This window comes from Equus asinus, chromosome 9 (genome assembly GCF_041296235.1).
Source record: "Equus asinus isolate D_3611 breed Donkey chromosome 9, EquAss-T2T_v2, whole genome shotgun sequence".
NCBI lineage: Eukaryota > Metazoa > Chordata > Mammalia > Perissodactyla > Equidae > Equus > Equus asinus.
The window spans coordinates 26,463,177-26,487,324 of record NC_091798.1 but is presented as its reverse complement, the minus strand read 5'-3'; the positions used below and the strand labels follow the sequence as shown (position 1 = coordinate 26,487,324).

Here is a 24,148-nt window from a genome sequence, read left to right as displayed (position 1 = left end):
ACTCCAGCTCTGTTCACAGACTCGTTAATGTATTCCCATATACACACACACAATCATAACACAATCTCACCAAGACACACGTAGTCCCACATACACACACACATACCCAACACTGGCACAGGAAAGCAATACATACCCAAGGCATGCAGTCACGTACGCAAACCCACACATTCACCTACATACACAGATTAAATACAAACTCAGGAAAGTCCATAAATCTCATGTAGACGCACATACTTAACATTTACGGACATAAAGAGAAACACCTGTGCAAACACAGAGGCCCATTCCAGGCACACAAACTCATATACAACTATCACTGTGTTTATATACATGAACATACATATACATACATCGCTCAAGACACACACGTGTACTCCTATATATCCTCCCAAACACACATAAGCGGACATACAAAAAGACATTAAAATAAACCTGTCCCCTCATACACACACAGATATGCTTCCATAGCACATTTCCTTCATTCCTCGATTCATTTACATTATAAAAAGTTGCTAAGGAAACTTCCTTGGGGCACCTTCCAAATTCAACCTCGTGTTACGGCTACTTGCACGCGTAACCCAGCAAAATGCTCCCCCAGGTCTTTTCTCCTTTTATATTTCCACTTGCGGATAGGCGGTGTGGCTTCTCTCTCCCCCGCAAGGCCCCGGAAGCAGGGCTCCGTCTCCTTCATCTCGGTCCCTTTCTAACTGCCCTGTGCCCCGAGGCCTCGCGGAGAGGTGCTCTCCAAGGGTCCGCGTCTAAAGATGCATTCCCGGGCACTAACCCAACGACGGCAGGGGGTGGCCTGTGGGCGTGGCTAGGAACCACGTGGTCACCAGGGCACTCGGGGATGGCGGATGAATGGGGGTTAGCGTCCAACCTCCTTTCTCCGCTTCAGCCCCGCCCGCCCTGCTATTCTCCTAGCCGCTTCTCCCGCACAACCTACGGGGGGAGAGGCGGGGCTGGGGCTCCAGCCGCCCTAGGAGATCCTCCCCTCCTCCCGCCTGCTTCCCCGCCTCGCTCCCTCTCCCGTCTTTTCTCTTTCCTCCTCTCTCCTCCCCACCCCCCCCCGCCACTGGCCCCTCCCCGCCCTCTCCCACCTCCCTCCACCCTCCCCCCTCCTCCCTCCGCGCCTGGGCCGCTGAAGGCTGAGTCATCGCTGCGGCGCTGCCGGGAGAGCAGGCGAGCAGGTAGGGGGGGTGTGAAGAAAGCGACGCCGTGCGACCCGCCACCGCCACGACCAACCGGGCTGAGAACTCGCGCACGACCCTCTCCCGACCGATGGGGACCAGGGCCGCAGTGGGGAGGGGCGACCGGCCCTGGAAGGCCCAGATTCCGCCCCTGAGACGGCCGCCGCCTTGCAGCGTTCTGGAAGAGCTACACATCGGATGGAATCGTACGCTTGTACATAACGTTAGGGCGGCCTCCAGGGCAGGCATCGCAGACTGGTGGCCCACGGGCCGATGTGGCCTGCACCTGATCTGCACACAGTGTTTTTTGTTTGTATGTTTAAGTTCTAGCTGGATTTCAGTGTTTAAGTACCGTCCAATATTTCATAGGGGGAAAATCAGATTCCCGACTCTTGAAAAATTAGAATATATGGTCACACTGGACCCGCACCTCCCATGACAGCAATAGCCTAATGCTGAGTGGGGCTGCCTCTTTCAGTAAGGGCATTGCATCCTCTAGTTTGCCGCAGTCCCCACTACTCCCTCCTATTCTCCTAGGCAACTGAACTGCCTTTCTGTTACCTGCTGATCGCTTGATCTAGCGATTCCTAATGTAGTCCATCCTACCCATTTCTCAGATGGAGATGGGGTAGTGGAGGTGGGAGTTCACCAAAGGCACACAGCAGTGGCAGCCTTAACGCTGAAGGAGAACCCAGCTTTTCCTCACCCACTAGTTTTTTCTACCAAACCATTCTGCCTCCTTTGGTATGCAAGCTAAAAAGGGAAGTTGTTTGTGAAAAGAGGGTCCCAGAACAAGATCTGGGGGATCAGAGTGGCTCCCAAATAAAAGATGATTTGGAGCAGTAATTAACCAGGAGAATGGTCAAACGGCTTTAGATTTATTGCGAGATGAGGGCAAATAGAGTAAGGAACTGAGCAGAAGCAGAGTGTACGGCAGCCCCTCTCTGGAGTTGACGTAGCTCTTCACAGTCTTTCCCGTTAGAGTCACAACAGAAGACAAAACTGGGGTGAGTGGATAGATGCAACAGTTGGCCATTCCGTCAAATTTGGTTGTAATAAGTTGTTTTCAAGTCACTGGAGCTCAGGCCTGTTGTATAAGGGCTGCAAAGGCGGTCTGCCACTTTGCTTAGACTAGCCTCTAGTCGGCTGCTTCTCCGCCTGTAATGTGTCCATGATTGTTGTAAAATGCAGACTCTGATTCAGTAGGACGGGGGTGGACCTCGAGGTCCAGCCTTTCTGACAAGCTTCCAGGAGCTGCCAATGCCGCAAGCCCCCAGACCCCACTTTGAGCAGCAAAGCTCTGGACTCCTTGTGCCTTCTGTTTGGTAATGATGGTCCTTGCTGCATGGCAGCCAAGAGGAGGGGCTCAGAATCCCACAGACCTAGGCGTGGATCCCAGCCTGCCCCTTAATAGCCCGGCAACTTTGGGCAGACAGCTCATCCTCCCTGTGCCTCAATTTTCTCATCAGTGCAACTGGAATCAAAGAATACTTACCTCCTTGGGAGGGTAGGGGAGGAGGACCGAGCTGGACGTGTGGCCCCAGCACAGTGCATGGCTCGCGGTCGGCACTCTGTGAAGGCAGTTTCTGTTACGGTGCGCTCTCTGCAGAGTACCCACAGGCAGAGACACCCATGGCAACGTGGTTAAGGAGGGGGATCTATAACACATTTCAGGATAATAATTGAACCCCTTAATGTGGCCTTCCAGGCCATGATGTTATGGTCACTACCAGGCAACCCCTTGCCGCTCCTCCCCTCTCTGTCCACACTTCAGCCACACTGGCTGCTCATTAGGTCCTTCACCGTGGTACTTTCCTCAGAGGCCTTGTACATGCTGTTCCTCATACTCCTAGTGACTGGCCCTTTCTTATCCCTCAGTCTCAGCTCCTCTGTCACTTCCTCAGAGATGCCTTCCTTGTTCCCAAGGTCTCTAAAGTAAGGATTCAGGGGTTGTGTTCTGGAAGAAAGGGAGCACAGGGGACATTTCTTGGGGCTGCATATATATATATGGAGGTCACTGTTTTTGCTTGGATTGTACATTTATTTAGAACAGCTTTTGGGGGGCAGATGGAGGGGAGGAGGAACTAAACACTGCCCCTGCTAGTCTACACAATGCCTTTCTGCAAATTAGAAAAAGGCACAGCCTGGGCAAGCAAGCAGGGACTGGATTTCAGCTCTCGCCTGCCCTCTCAGCTAGTTACCTTTGTGCAGTATACAAACTGTGCAACCTTATGTGGCCGCCCTAGTGCTAATGCTCCCCAGGCTGCCTTGTGACCTGCTTAATCCTCCTGCCTGGATTAAGTTCCTTTTATAAACTTTTCTTAACTCCATAAAACTCATCGCAATTGGAATTAGGTATCTTGGGAATGATTTATGTAAAATCTGTCCCTTGTACTAGACTTTATGCCATATAGAATTCTCTAGACTGTATCACCAATGCCTAGCCTGGTGCCTGCAACAAAGCAGGTGCTCCATAAATATTTGTGGAATATTTCAGGAGCTCACTGTCTACCAGGAGAGAGAGGACTCATCGAAGTAACTATGGCATGAGATGGACAGGCACAGAGCTAAATGATTGCAGCCCCAAGGACGATGTCACTTCTAGCTGAGATCATTGGGGGATGCTCATGCAAGACGTGGTGTTTGGCCCGGGCAGGATGGAATAGGTGGAGTTCATTAGACCCAGATGAGTGGGAAGGTGTTCTTGGCAGTGCGAAAAGCAAAAGCAAAGGTATGAAGGGAGAAAAGTTCAATGTGTTCCTATGACAAGTCACAAATTGTGATCAGCAGACTAGCCAAGTGTGTTTTGTGAATTAACTGCCGATATTTAAAAATCAGGAGATTTCACTTATGGTCCAGATTTCTCAATTCTCTTGAAAAACTGGAAGATCCCACCAGGCAACAGTTGACTGGCACTGAGAAGTGACAGGCCCTTTAGAAAGTCTGTGCTTGCTTCAGTTTGCCACAGTGCCAACCTTTCCCTATTGCATTCTTACACCCAGCTCTCTTCGCTCATTATTGTCCCTTCCTGGCCTGGCTGTGCAGCTGGCTAGCAGACCATTTGACTGATGCATGGGAGCTATAAGGAAAATTGGTTCAGATCCTCTGGGCCCTTAAAGTCCAAACTAAGGAAGTTGGCCAATATCCACCCTGAAGGAAATTAGGAGCCACTGAAGGTGTTTGAGCTTCTAGGTTTAGTAAGGCTGTGGGTGGCTTTAAGAAGGTCCTCATGGACTGTGAAGAACATACAGAAGAGGCACAAGAACCCAAAGAGGGGACACGCGTGCCACCACTTTTCTTTTCTTTTTTTTGTATTGGTGAAGAACAGGCCTCCTCAGCTACGTAAATAAGCTGGTGACTCTGCAGGGATTTCCAGGGTCTTCATCTCCACAGAGCACAGCCCACAGCTCCCCTGGCCCAGCCAGGACGGACTGTAAAAGGAGGAACTTCAGGCAAGGAGGCTGGTGAAGTTCTGGAAGCCAAAGGAGTGGCTTTCAAAGAGAAAAACACATGGGCGGACCCATGGCTGGGGGACAGGAGCTTCCAAAAGGCAGAATTTCAATCTTAAAGGTTTCTGATTATTCGCACAAAGTGACATATAACTAGCTTTTGCTTAGCTTGAATATTTCCAGACACATCCTTATTTTTCTTAAAAAATAATTGTAGTTTTATTCTGTTTATAAAAATTATATATCCTCATTAGAAAAAAAATTGGAAAATATAGAAAAATCAAGTAAAGATAATAATCACCAGTAGTCCTATCACCCAGAGGTAACACTGCTAATATGTTGGTGGATTTCCTTACGTTTATTTTTTTCAGTGTATTTATACTTTTTTAAAACAAAGTTGGGGTCACACTTCATATACAATTGATTGCCCTTTTTTGATTCACATTATATTGTGACTCATACCAGGAAAATGTATTAATGCATCTTCTTGTAAAAATTTCAAATAAGAAATTTAATTCAGAATAGAAAAATAAACACTGTATAGTGGCATCATTTTTCCAGATTATTAAATATGCTTCGAAAAAACATTTTGCTCATTCATTTCCTTCCATTGTCAAAGTATAATCAGGGAATCAGAATTTTTTCATCTTGAAAAACAGGTAAAAGAGGTATTGCCACATTCATTTTACCGAGGAAACTGAGTCACAAAGATGAAGCGATTTACCCCAAAGCGAGTACCCAGCAGCTAGCCCAGGGCTGGACTACAACGCCCGGGCCTCCGGGCCTCCGAGGCAAGGTTGGTGCTGTGGGGGAAGGGTACACAGGCTGCTCGCCCCACCCCCACTCCAGTTAGTTTAGATAATGTCGACCGTGCTGTTTACATTCTGGGAATCAAGGAGAGCTTTAAATGGAGTGCAGTTGATCTGGGTGGGCTTCGTGGAAGAGGCACGTTTTATGCAGATCTTGAAGGTTTGTCCAATTCCTAGGTAAGTGAGTGGCAGTCACCGAGCCTACTGATTCCCAGGCTAATGATAATAGCCAGCCTTTGTCGTGTGGCAAGCGCCTTCCTAAACCCGTGAATACTGCTTATGTTATTTAATCCTCACACCCAACCCTATGAAGTGCTGTTATTTTCAACATTTAAAAATGTAGAAACAGAAACACAGAAAGGGGCAGTGACGGGCTCAAGGTCGGACAGCTAGTGAGTACCAAGGTAGAGATCTGAAGCCAGGCATCCCGGCCCCAGAGCGGCTCCCGCCCTCCATCTGCGCACCCGCCCTGCATAGGCTGAAGGATGAGCAGTAGGGCCCAGGCTTTGTGTCGCGGCCGTCGCCGACAGCCGGGAGGCCGGCACAAAGGACCCACCCCCGGCTGGCGGTGCGCGAGGGACGCGCGGGCAGTGCCTGGGATGACGCGCTGGCTGAGGGGCTGGGCGACAGCAGCCAGCAGGGGAGGGCGCCCAGGGCCGCTGTTTCCACCGCCGCCCGGTCCCTCACAGAGGATTCCCAAAGTGGGAAAATATAAATAAAAAATGAAGGATTCCCCAGAGTGTTTGGCATCCGGCGGCCAGTCCTCAGCGATTGTCTTGATTGATTCTCTGATTCTCAAATAAATTCCATTCTAAAAGAAGTGAGGGCTTAGAATCAAGAGGCGCGACTCGAGTTCTAGCCCTGCATCTGCCACAATCTGACTGTGTGATCTTGGGTCAGTCGCTTCCCCTCTCTGGGCCTCGAGGTTAAAGCTGGTCCTTTCACCCGCTCTTTGCAGCTCACATCCCACCGCGATGTGGCCGACAGGATTCCGGACTTTCGGGAGAATATGGTGGAAACTGGAGCTGTTCGCCGTGCACGGGGGTCCGCAGGTACCGCGCCCACCCGGCTCCCTCCCAGCTCCAGCCTCTGGGCCCACAGAAGGGTCGGGGATGTCCCGCCGGGAAACCAGCTCCGCCCCGCCCCCAAAGGCATACCTGCCTTCCGCCCCCATCCCCGTCCCGGTCCCCAGCCGTGCCCACAAGAGCGAGGGTCTGCGCACCGGGGCGGGCAGGCTTTTGAATTCCTCCCTTGATCTGTTCCCTGCGGCCCAGCTAGCCCAAAGGAGCGCCCAGCCTCCACCTAATGGCTCACCCCAGCAGCCCTCCTCTCATCCTTCAGAGGGTGGCCTGTGAGCGATCTCAGGCACAGCCATGCCCTCCCCTACGAGGAAACCTTCCCTGGCTCCCCACTGCCGCTGGAGTAATGTCCAAACTCCTTAGAATGACCAGGAAGGCCTGCCTCCACCTGCCCCCAATTCATTTGCCCTTAACATTGTCACCTTAATGTAGAGCTTAGTGATTTTACAAGCAGGAGCCAGGCACCCCGCTTCAAATCCTGAGTCTGCCTGCTCCTGTATGACCTTAGGCAAGCTCCCACAAACCGCTGAACCTTGATTTCCACACTCTTAAAGTGGGGGCGGTAGCACCCGGTAGGACTGTGTGAGGAATTAAGTGAGTCACTTTACATAGTTCCTGGAACATAGTAAACTCCCCTTGAGCATTTACTGTTATTATAACAATTACCAACCACATTCGGCTACCACCTCCTGCTTCCTGAAGCTCATCACTCTTTCCCAACCCTGTGCCTCCGTGTGTACCTGGAGAGCCCTTCCCCTTCCCTTCTCTCCAGCCAGTAGGCTCCTACACACCCTTTAAAGCCCTATTCAAAGGCCATTGCCTGTGAAGACTTTCCCATCCTTCCCAGTTCCTTCCTCCTCTATCTGCTTGTCACCACCTTAACCCACGGACCACACTTAGCATCACCAATGTGGGACAGCCAGCAGAGCGTGCCTCCCCATGGGACGCAGTAGGCTACACAGCTCCACCTGTTTGGGCTCCTGCCAAAAATGTGGAGCCTGAATCTAACCAGGGCTTCAGAGCTGGCTTCAGTTGAAAGGAATTTCAGGGGATAGAGGAACACATTAAATAACACACAGAGAAGCAATCAGACAAATCCAGAATGTGGGGCAGTTTATAAGACAAGTGACATGGTCTCTTAAAAGTCAATGTTGTGAAAACAAAACAGAAGCTAGAGCGATGGGGGAGGAGGTTCTAGATTGAAAGAGATCCAAGAATCTAACGACTAAACGTAAGATGTGATTCTATGAAGACCGTGTTTTTAGCCAATGGGGAAAATTTGTCTATGAACGGTTTATTAGATGGTATAAAGAAATTATTGTTAATTTTGTGAGGTATGGTAAATGTCTCATGGTTATGGAGAATGCCATTATTTTTTGGAAATGTATGTTGAAGCGTTTAGTGCTAAAGTGTTAGAATATCTGTAATTAACTTTAAAATGGCATAGCCACAAATTTTATATATAGTCAGATGAACTAAATATGGTAAAATGTTGACAATTGTTGAATCTATGTGATCGATATATAGTTAATCAGTTTACTGTTCCTCCTTCTACTTTTCTGTATTTGTTTTTTAAAGATTGGCCCTGAGTTAACATCTGTTGCCAATCTTCTTTTTTTTATTCTTTTTCTTCTTCTCTCCGAAGCCCCCCAGTACATAGTTGTATATCTAGTTGTAGGTTCCTCTGGTTACGCTATGTGGGATGCCGCCTCAGCATGGCCTGATGAGCAGTGCTAGGTCCGTGCCCAGGAGCCGAACCAGTGAAACCCTCGGCTGCCGAAGTGGAGCTCGCGAACTTAACTACTTAGCTGCAAAACATAGGGCTGGACCCTATGTTTTGATACTTTCATAATAAAAAGTTTTTTTGACTTTTAATTTAAGACTAGTGGGTCTTGCCATTCAGCTTATAGATTATGAACTTCTGGGAGTAGGATCCAGGTCTGGATAAACTATATTTCTCTCGCAGCACCGAGTTCATAATAAATACTCAATAAACATTTGTTGAATGAATGAAGACCTTACATTGCTACGGCACATGGTTCATTAGTAAACTTACTCTTAGGAATCTCCAGAATGAGAAATGATGATGGTAAACTCTTATCAGGCATTTACTATGTGCCAGGCTTGGTGTTACGCCCCTGACATGCCTTGTCTCCTGTAATCCTCACAGCAGTCCTATAAGGTAAAGAAAATATTAATCCCATTTTACACATGAGAAAACTGACACACTGAAAGGTGAAGAAACCTGCCCCCAAGGTTATTCAGTTAGTAATGGCAGAAGCATGTGGTTCTAACCATTGTACTGTGTTGCCTCGTCCCTCTCTTGCACCATTCTATCAGCACAGGCAATTATGTGGGGACCTGTTTTAGCACTTACGCCTGCTAGACCAGGAGTCCTTCAAAAGCAGAGGAAAGAAAACATGTGCACACAAAAACATGCACACAAATATTAATAGCAGCATTATTCAGAATAGCCAAAAAGTGGAAACAGCCCAAATGTTCATCAGCTTGATGAATGGATAAACAAAATGTCATATAGCCATACAATGGAATACTATTCAGTCACTAAAAAGCATAAAGTACTGATACATGCTAAAACGTGGAGGAACCTCGAAAACACAATGCTAAGTGAAAGAAGCTAGTCTCAAAATACAACACATGTATCATTCCATTTAATTGAAATGTCCAGAATAGGCAAATCCACAGAGACAGAAAATAGATCAGTGGCTGCTTAGGGCTGAGGGATGAATGGAGGATTGAGAGATGATAGTTAAAGGATACAAATATTCTTTTTGAGGTGATGTAAATATTCTAAAATTGATTGTGGTAAAGGTTACACACTCAATATACTAAAAACAATTGAATTTATATTTTAAATGGGTGAAATGTATGGTGCGTGAATCCTATCTCAATAAAGCTAAAAGAAAAAAGCAGAAGAAGTATCTTATGCACCAATGAATCTGCCAGGCTAGTTGAGTGAATAAAATAGATGGATGAATGAATGAATGAATGAATAGCTTGTTCTCTTGCAGTTGAAAAAATCTACCATATTTCTAAAGTCTAAAATGAATTCCCTTGACAGCCTTAGGGGCGTGCTCACTCCTAGCCCAAGAACCCCTTAATGTACTCATAAGAAACCTGATAATTCAATAAATAATTCCTGAGGTTGTTAGTGCCACTCCAGAAGAAAAGAGAAATACGCAGATGATTTCTTCCGGATACACACTATGAGATGGCAGAGCAAGGGACTGCCTGGATGTTCTGTCCGGGAAAGGGCCCCCGGAGATCTTGATGCGGTCTGTTTCCACTTGGCAAACCTTGATTCATTTATCTGGGCTTATCTAACTGTTCCTGGGTATTTTTCTTCTCACCCTGGTCGTTCAGAGGGACTGTTGTCATGAAAGCTCCAGAATAAAAATAACTCATGAGGTTCTGTGGAAATAACTTAATTGGGGAGGGCCCAAGCCCTTCAGTGGACATCCATCAACTGGCAGGGAAGGCGCTCGTTCAATATGCTCATTCCTGGGCCTCATCCCTGGAGATTCAGATTCAGTAGGACTAGGGTGGGGCCATGGAAACTGCAGTTGAAATAAAGTGTCTGAGGTGTCCCTGATACAGAAGATTACTGGCCACCTGAGGAACGCTGACCTAAATGAAGGACAGAAGACACGAGGAACTGAAATGTATGCATTGTCTCAGCCAGAAAAATGAGTTTGCTTGGGGATCTTAGAGAGCATGGAATTTAATGTTTTTCAAACTGTGTTCCCCGGAACTCCTTGGGGCTCCGTGAACACTCTGAGGGGGCTGTTGAGTTGGTGGAGGGACAAAGGTGCACATGGGTCTACCACAGCACACGCCCCCTTCCACAGCTCCATTTTTAATTTGTTTTCTAAATTAGGAGATTAGGTTCTATTGCTTGACAACCACTAATTGTGCCCTGTCCCTTCTGTGCAAGTGGAAAAACTGAGAACTAGAGAGAAAAACAGATTTTCCCAGGGTAATAGAGTGACAGCACACTGCCAGCAGAACCAGAGCTGGTTGCAGGCCTACAGCGCCCACCCAGGGCCCTTCCTACTAGGGAAGGCCAGTTTGGGATGCACGCCTTCATTTCAGGGGGGCATTCCGTCTCTGCCCACAGCAACCGCACAGAAGACAGCAGGGCCAGGCCTAGGGTGAGGGGAATGAGACGACTGAAAATTTAGAGTGGTGCCAAAAAATTCAGTAATCAAGATAAATAATATTTGAATGCAACATCTTAAAAATCAAAAGGAATGCCAAAAAAATTCATGATGAACAAAATATCAAAATTTTAAATAGAAGCGGCATCAGTCGTTCTGATTTTTCCTTTTGTTGGTTAATATGGCTCTCGACAGCACTATTGCTCATCCTGCTTTTATTTAAAGTTGTGGTATTTTATTCAGCATGGATTTTTTTGCATTAATTTTGGTTTTTAAAATATTGCATTAAAGTATTATTTATCTAGGTTACCGAGTTTTTTTGTGCCTCCCTTAATTTAGTGCTCAAGGCAAGTGCTTCCACTAGCCTCACCCTACCGTGGGCCCAGTCCTTGAGCAGACAGGTGAGTAAGGCCCCTTGCCCTCTGAGAATCCCTCAGACTCTATCACTTTATTCGTCTGACAGAATTGATGTTTGTTCAGAATCATTGTAACATTGCTCTTATCACCCAACCGACCGACCGACCGACCGAAGAGAAGTTTGCAATCTGTTGCGCATATTCGTTTTGCTGACCCAGCAGCATTCTCCATTCTCTGGCAACAGCTACCACATGTTGCTTGGGAAACTTCCTGTCCCCACCTGCAAAGCTGATTCCAGCCCACATCCTAGAGGTGGGCATGTGACTCAGCTCTGCCAATCAGAGCCTTGTATCCCCTGCCACAGTGATTGGTTCAGGAGTGGTCATGTGACTCAATTACAGCCAACGAGAATCCATTCTGGGGGTTTGGTCTGAACTTTGGGGAAAGGGGACTTTCTCTTTTCTGTGGTAGCTGAGTGAATGGGATGTAAGCCGCCTTGGGGGCTGAGCCTCTGTGAGACAGAGAAGACAGCAGTGTAGGGTGATGGAGACAGGGAAGAAATACCCCGATGACATTGCTTGAGCTCCTGGATCCAGCTGTACACAAAGCAAGTCTACTCTCTGCATATAAGGGATGTGTGGGCCAACTTTTGCCTAAGTCAGTTTGAGTAGTGGCTCTATCACTTAGATGAGTCACTCCCTCTTGCCTGCAGTCTGGCCAGATTGGCCCCAGGGGATGCCTTGGTAAAGTCCAGCACCTGTCACCAGACTTCCACCCTGCAGATCTTCCTCCAAGTGGTGGCATTCAAGGTGCCCTTTATCCAAGGGCAGCCTCAGGAGGCAGAGTACTGACAGCAACCGTAACAACTCTTACTAGCATTACTGAGCACCAGGGCTGTAGTCAGGTGCTATAGTAAACACTCACACATTTACTAAGTTTGTCCTATAACAACTCTACGAAGTAGATTCCATTGTTCACTCCAGGCTGGAATCTAGTATATTTGCCCCCAAGCCAAATGTCCCAAATCACCAACTAGAGGCAAAGGAAAGGCCCCGGTGACCACCAGATGAGGCTGCTTCCCACTCCATTTTGTCTTTCTGTAAATAGATCGACTTTCTATGAGGCAGACTCTTTCTAAGAACTGCTGAGCCTGGGTATTAGCAAACCCCTATCCCCACAATTCCTCATAACGCTGTCAGCATCTTGAAGTAAAGAACCTTAGGCTAGCTGCTTTGGGCCTGGGAGAGGGGCTCAGCACCTAGGGCAGCACAGCCCTTCAAGATAGGCAGGTGGGTTGACCCACGGACCATGGCCATCTTTGCCAGCTATGCTCATTTATTCATTCAACAAACATTTATTGAGTGCCAGCTATGTGCCAGATTCATTCTGAGCGCTGGAGATATAACTGGTGAACAACCCTGGGGACAATCCTTACCCCCAGGGAGCTGACGGTCTTATCGGGGAGGCACACTTTAAACAAATAATTGGACCTACAATTATTTAATTACAAGTATGATGAACACTGAGAAGGAAAAGTTCAGGCTGTTATGAGAATGTGCAATAGAAGCATCTGAACCTCTTGGCTGACTGTCTAACTAAGTCACTTTAATCATTTGACAGATGTTTTTTGATTGACCACTCAGTGCTAGGCACTGTGTTTGCTGCTGAGTGCTGGGCAGAGTGGGAAACAAGTTCCTAGCTCCTGCCCATGAGGAGCTCACCGGGCACAACAAATACACCGTCTGACCAGCTGTCCCTCTGGCCTGCAGCCTGTGAGCAGCTGCAAGTTTACAGCTTTGACATCCGCTTGAAAGAACAATTTCACGCCTGCTTCCACAGGTGACCAAATATATTTCATTGATTCCATTCACCTCATATTGGTCTCACCATGTCTTTCGCTGATCCTCAATGGCTTTTTCTCTCTAGAGTTGGGGAAATTGGGACAAACGGTCACGGGGCCTATAGAGAATGTTTTATTAAGCTCTGTAAAAATAGGGTCTTGGGTGAAAAATATACATGGTCCCATTAGGACAGGAAGGCATTAGGAAAAAGAAGGGACTGGGTATGAAAACTCCCTGGGTCCTATGGCTCCAGTGTGCTGGGGACAGGAGCCTGGCTTTGAGGCAGGCCTTTTGTGATCTTTCTGGCTGCCTGGCCCCAAGGGTTCAGACCAGAGTGTGGTGCCCAGCTCACCAAGGGGAACTTTCTGGATGGATTTATTATTCAGAGCATATGATGCTTTGACTCCAGCTGCTGGAGACAGTCAGCGATTCTGCAGAGCCGAGAATGGGGTTGTCACCAGCAGAGGTGAGCCTGGGGGTGGGTTCAGACATAGGAGGTTGGCTCAGTCCTTCTTAGAGCCAGCCTCCCTGCAGGACAGAGCCAGCCCACTGGGCCCTGACCCAGGTCTGAAATGTGACAGTATGGGGAGAAATGGAAGGAAGGAATGGCCTCTGACTGTATCGCCCTGGACTGAAACACTTTGAGGGGGGAGTGTGGTTGACCCTTTTCTGTATCTCCAGAGCCTGACACCCTGGGATAGGTGTCCTACATCATCGGCAGCATAGTTCCCGTATATTGAGGGCTTACTATATGCTAAGCATTAGTTCATTTAATCCTCACAACAACCCCATGAGATAGGGTCTACGGATAATAATCTCTTGAGCCTCAAGATGGTGGAGCAGGATCCGCACAGATTCCAGAGCTGTCATATCTCAGCAAGAGCCTCAGAGCAGAGACAGTTAGCAGAGCAGGAGGCTGGTGAGGAGTCCCACACACGCCTGCTTGAGGGGGAGCCTGGAATAGAAAGCAGTGAACTGACCTGGGACGAGCCTTCAGCTTGGTACACAGCCTTGGCCATTCTGGTTGTGACAAGTGTGGAGTTAACTATTTCAGAGCAACATAGAAAATAGCATTTTGTCCTTTTGCTAAGGCCTTACTTTATGTCAATGATGATAAGAGTAAATAACCTATCTGTTGAGGTCTTAGTCCTTTTCAGTCACTGGGTCAATGCTTTATGCATATCATTTCATTTAATCCTCGCATCAACCTATGGAGTAGGTATTATTATGCTTCTGAGGAAAGACACAGGAAATAACTTGGCCAAGGTCACAGCTAGTGAGTTACAGAGCCAGGATTCAACTCAAGAATGTGTGGCTCCAAGACTTCCTGATTCTGCTGAGCATCAGAGACCTGGCTCAATTCCTGTTTGTTCCACAAACCAACTGTGTGCCCTTGGCAAGTTGTTTAACTTCTCTGGGCCTCATTTTCCACATCTGTAAAACGGGTAGGTTGGGCTAGCTGCTGCGTTAGGCTCCCTCCAGCTCTGATATAGACTTTGAACCCCTTGAGGTACAACACCTCTGAATCTCCATCACTTAGTGGAGGGCCTGACCCAGAGTAGGCACCAGGTCAACGTCTGTTGAACTAAATCAATCCTGATGGGGCCCCAGCTTCTAGCCCCACATGTAGTTGCCATTTCCAGATCTTTGCATTTTATAGCCTACTCCCACCCCTTATTGTCCAAAGTTCAAAATACTATCATTTGTCCATTTTGGTTGTTTTCCATTTTTCCTATTAAAAAAATGCTTCTTTATATCTTTTAATGGACTAGAGTTTCTCTCGAGTATATATGCAGATATGGAGTTTGGGGATCATGGAGTGTACCAGATTGTTCTCAAAAGTTGTTGTAGGAATTTATATTCCCACCAGCTGTGGGAACTATCCTTTTCCCATATCCTTTCCAAAATTGGGATTTGTCAGATTTTTAAAATTTTTGTCAGTTGGATGAATGTGAAATATATTTAAAATAATTTTAACTTTTCATAATGGAAATTTTCAAGTATTTACACAATAGAGAGAATACTGTAATGAACTTCTATGTATTTATCATCCACCTTCAACAATTACCGACTCCTTACCAATTTTCTTCCCTTTCTATTCCACCATCCATTATTTTTAACCCAATCCCAGATATCACACCATTTCATCTGTAAATATTTTGGCATATATCTCTAAAAGATAAGGACTCCCCTTTTTAAACATAACTACAATATATCATCAAACACCTCCAAATGTCAACAATAATTCCTTTATATTTTCAAATATTTGAGTCAGTGTTCACATTTCTCCAATCGCCCTATAGTTTCTCTTTTTATACTTGTTTAAATTAGGGTTCAAGCAAGGTTCGTACATTGTGATTGGTTAATATTTCTTAAAGTTCTTTTAATTGATAGGTACCCCTTCCATCTCTCTCTTTCTGTGTAATATCTTGAAGTTCATTTGTTAAAGAAATCAGTTGATTTTCCTGTTGGAGTTTCCCTCTGTGTGACTTTTGCTTATTTCCTCCCTGTGGTCTCATTTCATGTCTTCCTTACCCCTGTGTTTCCTATAAATTGGAGGTGAAGTCAAGAAAAGGGGTTAGCAAACTATGGTCCATAGGTCAAATGTGGCCCCCACCCTTTTCTGTAAATACGATTGTACCGGAACACAGCCATGCCCATTTGTTCAGCTATTGTCTCTGGCTGCTTTTTGTGCTGCACCAGCAAGAGTTGAGTAGCAACCGAGACCATGGAGCCTGCAAAGCTTAAAATATTTATTACTTGGCCCGTTAGCAAGAAAGTTTGCCAACCCCTGCTCTAAAGACTTGATCAGATTCCTGCTTGATTTGGGGGCATGATTTCTTCATAGGAGGTCGTGTTTAATGCCATCAAGAGGCCCATTATGTCCAGTTGTTTCTCTTTGTGTAATATTATTAGTTAGATCAACTCACTCATAAGGAGTTGCAAAATGGTGATCTTCTGAGTCAATCCTTCTTCATTCCTTTTTCATTTTATCTGTCAGAATGCTTCTGTAAAGAGGAGCTTCCTCTCATTTACCATTTGGTCGCCTGGGGCACAGTTTTTGCAGGAAAGACAGAATAAATGCTTAGTTGTTTCCTTTTGTTTACTAGTTTTCAAAATAATGAGTTGATTTCCTAATATCTTCCAAAGATGATCACTGAGGTCTTTTGTTTATTTTAAAGATATCATTGTGAACTCATGGGTTTAAATATATTTGATGTTTTTCAACTCATTGCAGTTATTTTCTTTGATGATACTCAAATTGTCCTGACTTGGGCCAATGGGAGTCTCTTCAAATTGTCTCCTGAGTCCCTTTGCCACAAATCTAGCTTGGCCTGTGGCACTAAAACATAGTCTAAGTACACGTTGTACATTTTCTGCCCCAAAGCTGGGATCAGCTATTTATTTTTTCCAGGAGCCCTGGTTCCTGTAAGTGAGAAATAGTATTTAGAGACCACAGTCTGGGCACTTAGGGTGCTCATTAAAGTGTTGATCATTGTTTCTAGACCTGAAAATAGTTGGCAGAACTAGGAAATATGGTGTTGGTTGTTTCCAGATCAGCTACATCAAAAATTCATACTTCAACTTCCAATTCAAATCCAGGATTATATGGTTCTTACTTAACCCCTTTCACCTTTCATTTGTATCTCCTTTCTCTTACACCGAAAGTCCCAGTTCTCAACACCACCAACATAATAACTCATGTGTTTTATCCCACACTGCCTCTCTAGCAATGTCCACGTAACAACCTAAGACTACCACTAACGATATGATGACTGAAAACAGGCAGCCCTTTTTAAAAGCCAGAGTAAAAAATTCTGAAAACAAAAGTGGAAAGGAATTCAGCAGGAAGTGTCTGTGCTGACTCCCTGTGAGTGTGTGGCAGTTTGCATTACTGCTGGAATTTTTAATACTACATTCTGGTGTTCAGAATTTGGTTCTTCCGTGTGGTAAACTCTTAAAATCATAATCCTTGCCCCCTGGGAATTTACACACGTCTACAGAGTGGAAGAAGCATGAGGTTATAGCAGTGTAGGCTCATGGAACGATTGTCGAGTTGGTAACTCAAGTAGACTGGTGAGCTCCAGGCTTCAGTTTCCCTCCTTAATACGTGAGGATAAAGAAAGGAAGGAGAAATTTGCGAGAGGAACTTAGGTAAGTCAAGTCACGTCTCTAAATCGTTTCCTTGTTTATTAAAAAGGGGTGCAGGGATTGGACTGTATCCTAGCCACAGCAGCTTTCTTTCTGTTTTCCAATCACACCTGCCTCAGGGCCTTTGCACTTGTAGTTCCCAGTGCCTGGAACACTCTTGTTCCTGCTCTTATAATGATGGGTTGCTTGTCATGACTCATGTCTCAGCTTCAACATCACCACCTCAGAGAGGGCCTCGTTGATCACATAATCTAAAATAGCCACTCCCCATTACTTTATCATATCAGCCTGCTTCATTTCTTCGCAGCATCATTACTTATCTAATCTGTTTACTTGTTTATGTCTATCTCTCCCCTCTCTAGAATGCAAACACAATAAGAATAGGGTCCTTGACTTCCTTGTTCACTGATGGATCCCTAGGACCTAAAACAGGCCTGGTATGTGATAGCTGCTGAATAACAACGCCTGTTGAATGAATGAATGCCTGCTAAATGAGTGGATGGACTAGATAATCTCCAAAGTCCTTTTCAGCTCTAAGTCCAAGACACACTCAATATATAGTCACACTGCATAACAATGCTTTGGTCAATGACAGACACGTATAAGATGATAGTCCCATGAGATGTACCATACGGCCCAGGTGCGTAGTGGGCTATACCATCTAGGTTTGTGTAAGTACACTCTGTGATGTTCGTGCAATGATGAAATCACCTACCAATGCTTCTCTCAGGACGTATCCCCGTTGTTAGGCAATGCATGACTGTAGACTCACATACAAGCGTGACTGTACCATTTAACAGATGTGGAAACTGAGGCAATGAGTGACCTGCCAAAGGTTTCACAGAGAGGGAGGTGATGTGGTCCAGTAGCACTAAAATGGGAAGTCAAAAGCAGGAGACTTGGGTTTGGGTCCTCACACCATCCTACTCTGTCAGCCTTCCTTCTGACAGCTGTGCCAACTGGACAAGCCCTTTCACCCCTCCGAGGACAGTCTCTCTATTCAAAGAGAAGACACACTAATTACTCTGGTCTGAGGTTACTGTGAGATAATGAAGCTTTGTGACTTGAACAGCACTAGGCACTTTGCAGAAATGTTTTGCCCTTGGCTCCCAGGTCATCCCCAGCGTTGGGGGCAGGGGTGAGGAAGGACGCTCAGGCCCAGGGCTGTGGAGGAAGGGAAAGCCAGCTGGTTGCCACGGTTTGTTTACTCACCTGAGTCCCCAGCCTGCCCCTAGCCTTGCTGCTCTCACCTGCTCAGGTAAAGAGGTAGGAGGAGTCTTGCTCAGCCAATGAAAGGCAGTCATTCTCTTAAAGGTATCCAGCAGCTGGCAGGAAAACCAGCCATGGGACCCGGAGAGTTCCCGAGTGGGTGCCAGGAGGCAGCTGTGCAAGCTGGATGTAACTAAGCCCTCCATGGGCACTCCGTGACCCAGGGTCTGTCACTCCGTGTCCTGGAGCATGCTTTCTTCAGAGAGGCCTCCTTCACCTTGCTCAGAACCGGCTTTCCAGGAGGTTCCCACGCCTAGCTGCCCTGGCAGACACCCAGGGAGGAAAGGCAGCGTGGCCTTGGCAGCTGCCTGCCAGTAAGGAGTCCACAGGTGCCAGGGAGAAGCCATTGCCCTGTCCTGACCCCCTTCGGCAACCCTGGTGAGTCCTGACACTCTGGGCTTCTTGAACTTTAGCACAGCAGGGTGTGGTGGGAAGATGCCTCTCCCCAAGGGCAGAAACCTTGGGTGCTGGTTCCAGCCCTGCTGTGTGGCCTTCAGCAAGTCCAGCCCTCTGAGCCTCTGTTCCCCATCTGGGAAAATGAGAAGCTCAAACTTCCACGTCAGCTTTCCCCTTTTATTATTTTCCGCTGTCACACTCCTTGTTTTGAAAGATTTTTGTCTGCCAAGCTGTACCTGTTACATAATAAGTTGTTAATTGGTTTTTCCACTTGTCTGTTAATTGGGGCCCTGGGATAGCCAATTCGTGTTTTCTGGTCAGCAAGAGCAAACCGTGGCATTACCACTGAGCTGATGTAAGTTTAACCAAAAGCAAAGAAACGTGGTGTTTTAGTCTGTCTGTGAGAGCTTATCTAGAGTCAATATTTGATTTTCATTTGGCCTTTTGAAATACGAGAAATAGGGCACTTGTGAGTAATTTCCAGAGAATGGGGACTGTCCGTGGGAACCCCTAGCTCTGGCTTGCCCGGTTTGTGAGGGCACCAGACAGAAATACTGTCTTCACACCCCTAGCCCAGCTTTGATCTCTACGATACATGGGATGCGTTCTTGAAAGTGGGGTCCTTTGGCCTGAAACTTCCTATGTGGGGCTGGACTGCTCCTAGGAGCTCCCACACTGGGTTCATCCCGCCTCCCACTGAGGCCAGGGAATCCTGGATGGGGAGCTGAGCTTTCCCTCAGGCCTCTGCTAGAGGTAGTGGGGGGAGTGACAGACAGGAAGGTGTGGACACAGGGTCTGGGGCAGGAGTATACGGTGGGCACAGCTTGGGCTGGGAATCAGGAGCCAGGACCATTCAGCGCTGACTAGCTCTGTAGCCTCAGGCAGGCTAACACCTTCCAACCTCAGTTTTCCCAGCTGTAAAATGGGGGTTGTAATCTTGGCGATGCCTGCCTACCGGGATTATCCTTAGGGCCAAACAAAATAGTGTATTTCATGGACGCTTAGAGTCCACAGATCTTAAATGCATCCCAAATCCAAAGATTGGAAAAACCTCCATAAACATGCATTTCAGAATCGATGAAATAGAGTAATGAATGTTTTATAAAATGTGACCTCCGTGGGCTGGCCCCGTGGCTGAGTGGTTAAGTTCGCGCGCTCCGCTGCAGGCGGCCCAGTGTTTCGTTGGTTCGAATCCTGGGCGCGGACGTGGCACTGCTCATCAAACCACGCTGAGGCAGCGTCCCACATGCCACAACTAGAAGGACCCACAACGAAGAATATACAACTATGTACTGGGGGGCTTTGGGGAGAAAAAGGAAAAAATAAAGTGTTAAAAAAAAAAAAAAGGGACCTCCGTGATAAAGAATTATTTTGATTATGATGGAATCATGGCTGCTTGTTGTTTAAGTTCTTTGACTTTTTTTTTTAAAGATTTTATTTTTTCCTTTTTCTCCCCAAAGACCCCCAGTACATAGTTGTATATTCTTCGTTGTGGATCCTTCTAGTTGTGGCATGTGGGACGCTGCCTCAGCGTGGTCTGATGAGCAGTGCCACGTCCGCGCCCAGGATTCGAACCAACGAAACACTGGGCCGCCTGCAGCGGAGCGCGTGAACTTAACCACTTGGCCACGGGGCCAGCCCCTTCTTTGACTTTTTTAAGATACCATTTATTGGGACTTTTTGAAATGTAGACTCATAAAAACAAAAAAGCAGGAGAAAACAGCTCACTGAGTCATATATTTTCTAATGAGTCCTGGAGCTGAAACCCGGGCCTGGAATGCGGCCCTCGTGCACGAGGCAGGGTAGCATGTGGTTAGAGCGTGCACTCTGGAGTCAATCATCTTCAGTTCAAATACAGACTGTAAGACCTACTGGTGACTGGGTGTAAGTCACCGTTCTATGCCTCGGTCTCTTCTGGATTCTAAGATTTGGTAGGGAGGGAACGTCAAAAGCGCTGGCTGAGTGGTAGCCTTTGTTGTTGTTGTTAAGTTGGAGTTTGGCTTAGAACAGGGACTCAGGACCCACATACACGTTCCACGAGAGATTTCCAGATCCAGAGGCTGCTGATCCTTGGAGATTTGAGTGGGCTGGATAAACTGATTCAGGGCAAGATGCTCTGGTCAGTTTCTCCATCTGTGAAATGGGGCCTCTCACACCCCTGCCACCATCTGGGGCAGCAGGAGGCTCCAGGGAGACGCTGGATGAGCAGGTGCTTGGGAACCGGTCCATGCCCTCCAGGGCAGGAGCTGTTGCTGCACCTTTCTTCGGGGGCCGGTCAAGCTACCGAGCCCCTTCCATTCAGTCCTTTGAGCCTCCTTGCCCTGTTCTCCCCTCTCCTGTGCTCCCTGCTGAGCAAATCAATCTCAGGGAATGCGAGTTCAAGGGTTGCAATGGTGCCCCTGCTCCCAGCGAGGCGGAGGGAGAATGAGGTGGACGGAGAGCTAGAACAGTCGTTTCCCAGGAACGGGAAAGGCAGCCACTCTTGCCCAGGCTTTGGGCAGATGGGGTGTGAGAGTGTGTATGTATGTGCGTGTGAGCACATGAGCTAACGAAATTCAAGTTGAAAAATTCTAAGGCTGTGAAGGCCGCCAGAGAGGTCCTGTGAACCAACACCAGAAGGTTTCAGCTGTACCCCAGGGAAGCCTCCTGCACATCTTCCCTTGGTAACCAGCCCTGGCATCTCAAAATCCTCCCAAGGGCGTGTGCAGGGTGTGTGTGAGCATGTTCGAGGGCCTTGGCTGTCTGTGGTAGGGTGTCCATGGACACCAAGTACCCAAACCTTGCAGAAAAACAAGTTTGTGGGGCATGGACTGGGGTGCAGTGGGGGTTGGGGGTTCCTCCAATCACCACGAAGCTTAGAGGCACTTTGTGGAGGAGCTATATTTATTGAGCACCCACTGTGATCTAATGATTGTGCTGGGTGTTTTCAGTTCATTATCTCATTTAATCCTCACAGTAGCCCATTTTATTATTCGCATTTTACAGATGAGAGCACTGAGGCTCAGAGAGGCTACAGATCTTAAGATTGAATAAGGTTGCTCACCTGACAAGTGTCAGAACTCTCATTCAGATCTGTGTACGTCTAAATCTGGAGCCTGGGCCCTCACCCATCCCACTGGAAGTTACAAATTAGACCAAATACTAAAGTCCCCAGATGCATTTTGTTTGGTCTACACAGTATTTTGTTTTTAACATTTAAAAAATTTAGATGCCCAACATTTGAAAATTGGGCTATTTAACATAAAAGTCTAGATTCTGATTTTTCAAAAGAAGTCCAAAGGAAGAGGTGACACTACCGGTCCACGTTCTCATATGCCAACAATCAATTTGAACAAATTATCAGCTGCTGCCTTTAAACAGGGCATGTGACCTCTAGTTTGCCACAGTCCCCAGCACTCCCTACTAACACCCAACCCACTTTCTTGTTTATGATACCAGCCTGGCCTTGCAGGCTTATAGCGACCTGGGCTCTGGTCCTAGCACTTAAACTGGCTGTGAGTTTAAGTAACTTGTGACACCTCTCTGGACTTTAGCTGTAACTAGCTGGGCTAGTTAACATTCTGAAATAACTTCCTAAGTGGCTTTCTATGTTGCTGGGAGAGAAACCACAAGTCCCCAACATATCCACATGTTGGCCACCTGGCTGTGTGTGATCTGAGTCTGTAAATCACATCAAGAGTGGCCAGTGTTATTTACTCTTTGTCGCCATCATTCCACTGCACTGCATGTCTGATGTTCCTCGTGACATGAGACATTTGGGGACAGGTAGGGCCTGGTAGCACCAGTCCTGGAGTGATGCCCATTTCCAACACTTTGGTCAAAGAGTCTGATGTCCACGTGACTCTGTTCATCTGTTCCAGAAAGCCTGATTGAGATTTCAGCATCTGAGTGTCCTATTCTGACCCATTTTTTGCTCTTCGGTGCACGAGAGAAAATCTACAGCCCAGCTGAGAATGTTCTCTCTTTCTCTGTCACACACACACGCGCACACACACACACACACACACACACACACACACACACACACCTCTATGGGTCAGAAATAGCTCTGCTTTATAGGTCACCTATCTAGTGTCTCGCTTGAGTTTCTGAGATCAGATCTTTAGAGCCATGGACTAGGAGAGATGGAAATGCGTAGATCATCTTGTCCAATCATAGCAAATACATTTCACTTCATTTGCTAATTTCAGTCCATCAGAAGAGTTTTGCAGAGGCTTCTGAAGCTACACAGAGGCAAAGAATGATCATACGCTGAGCTCTGTCAACAGTGTCAGCTGTGGGCGTGGCAAGGGTTGTAGCAGTACTTATGCCAGGAATTGCTCAGATGTGGAAACTGGCCTGGGAAGGGCAGGTGACTTGCCCAAAGTCACTCAGCAAGGCAGGGCAGAGTCGGGTCCAGAGGCAAGGTCTCTCTTGACTTTGAAGCCACTGTTGCTTCTACTATATTAGCTCAGAGAGGAAAACTGAGACTGGCAGGGGAAATGAGAAGCAAGAGTAGGACCCAGGAGTCCTGTTCCCCCAAGAGGCCTGGCTGGAGTTGGGGCTGAGGAGTTCAGTTCTGTCCCACTGGACTGAGCCCTGCCAGCCTGGCCTCTTGGCTTCTGCTCCACTTCTCTGAGTCCCTTTGCTCCTGCCCCAGTTTCCTGTCTCATTTTCCTCGGGCTCAGAGAGTGTACATCGGAGCACGGGTCTCCAGGGATGCTAGGCCCTACATACCCTCTTTTGGCCAGCTTCAACAAGCTCCCCAGCCCCCTCTGTTCTGGAAAAGAAGTCCTAGGACAGGGGTTCTTAACCTTGTTGATGCCATGGACTCCTCTGGCAATCTGGTAAAGCCTATGGACGCCTTCTCAGAATGTTTTTAAATGCATAAAATAAGATACATAGGACTACAAAGGAAACCATATTTAAATACAGTTATCAAGACGCTTTTCAGATTTTTATGATATAATAATATATGCTTTATCAATACATTAAAAATGAGATCTGGCAGCTGCTATGATAACTATAACATCTATGATTTCTTTTGGTGGCACAGTCACAGGAACTGTCAATATTACCATGGTCACTGCCTACATTCATAATGCAACAAAGTATTTAACTTGAGTTAGAGGTTAGTGAGAATAAGATGGAACTTTTTACATTCAAGTTCAGAGACACCCTGACTTTTCTCTGTGGACCCGGGCCGAGATCCTTCACTCTCGGATGTTCAAGGAGTCGGCTGCTCCAGTGGTTTGCAAAGCCCTGTGGGCCATGGAACCCTGGGGTTTCTGGAATTATTATGGAGGCCGCCACATGGTAGGGGCAAGCAGGACAACCGTCCAACCAGGTGGCCTCTGAATCCACCTCCTCTGCCTCAGCCTGAGCATGTTCTTTTTCATTTGAGTTCCTTTTGGTGGTTCATATAAGATTCCTTTGTAAGAAAGGG

At 47.0% G+C, this 24,148-nt stretch overlaps 1 protein-coding gene and 1 long non-coding RNA gene across 2 annotated transcripts in view; both read left to right on the top strand.

Moving 5' to 3' along the window:
• Positions 1 to 950: 950 nt before the first annotated feature.
• Positions 951 to 9,322, top strand: LOC123288991 (uncharacterized). Its single transcript, XR_011505749.1, has 3 exons — positions 951 to 1,193; positions 6,410 to 6,503; positions 8,203 to 9,322. It is a non-coding gene; the product is annotated as an uncharacterized lncRNA (long non-coding RNA).
• Positions 9,323 to 18,686: 9,364 nt separating this feature from the next.
• Positions 18,687 to 24,148, top strand: part of LARP1 (La ribonucleoprotein 1, translational regulator) — a 79,063-nt gene continuing 73,601 nt past the window's right edge. The window contains exon 1 of the mRNA XM_070517170.1: positions 18,687 to 18,705. The gene's annotated coding sequence lies outside the window, so the exon portion shown is untranslated. The remainder of the gene's footprint in view (positions 18,706 to 24,148) is intronic.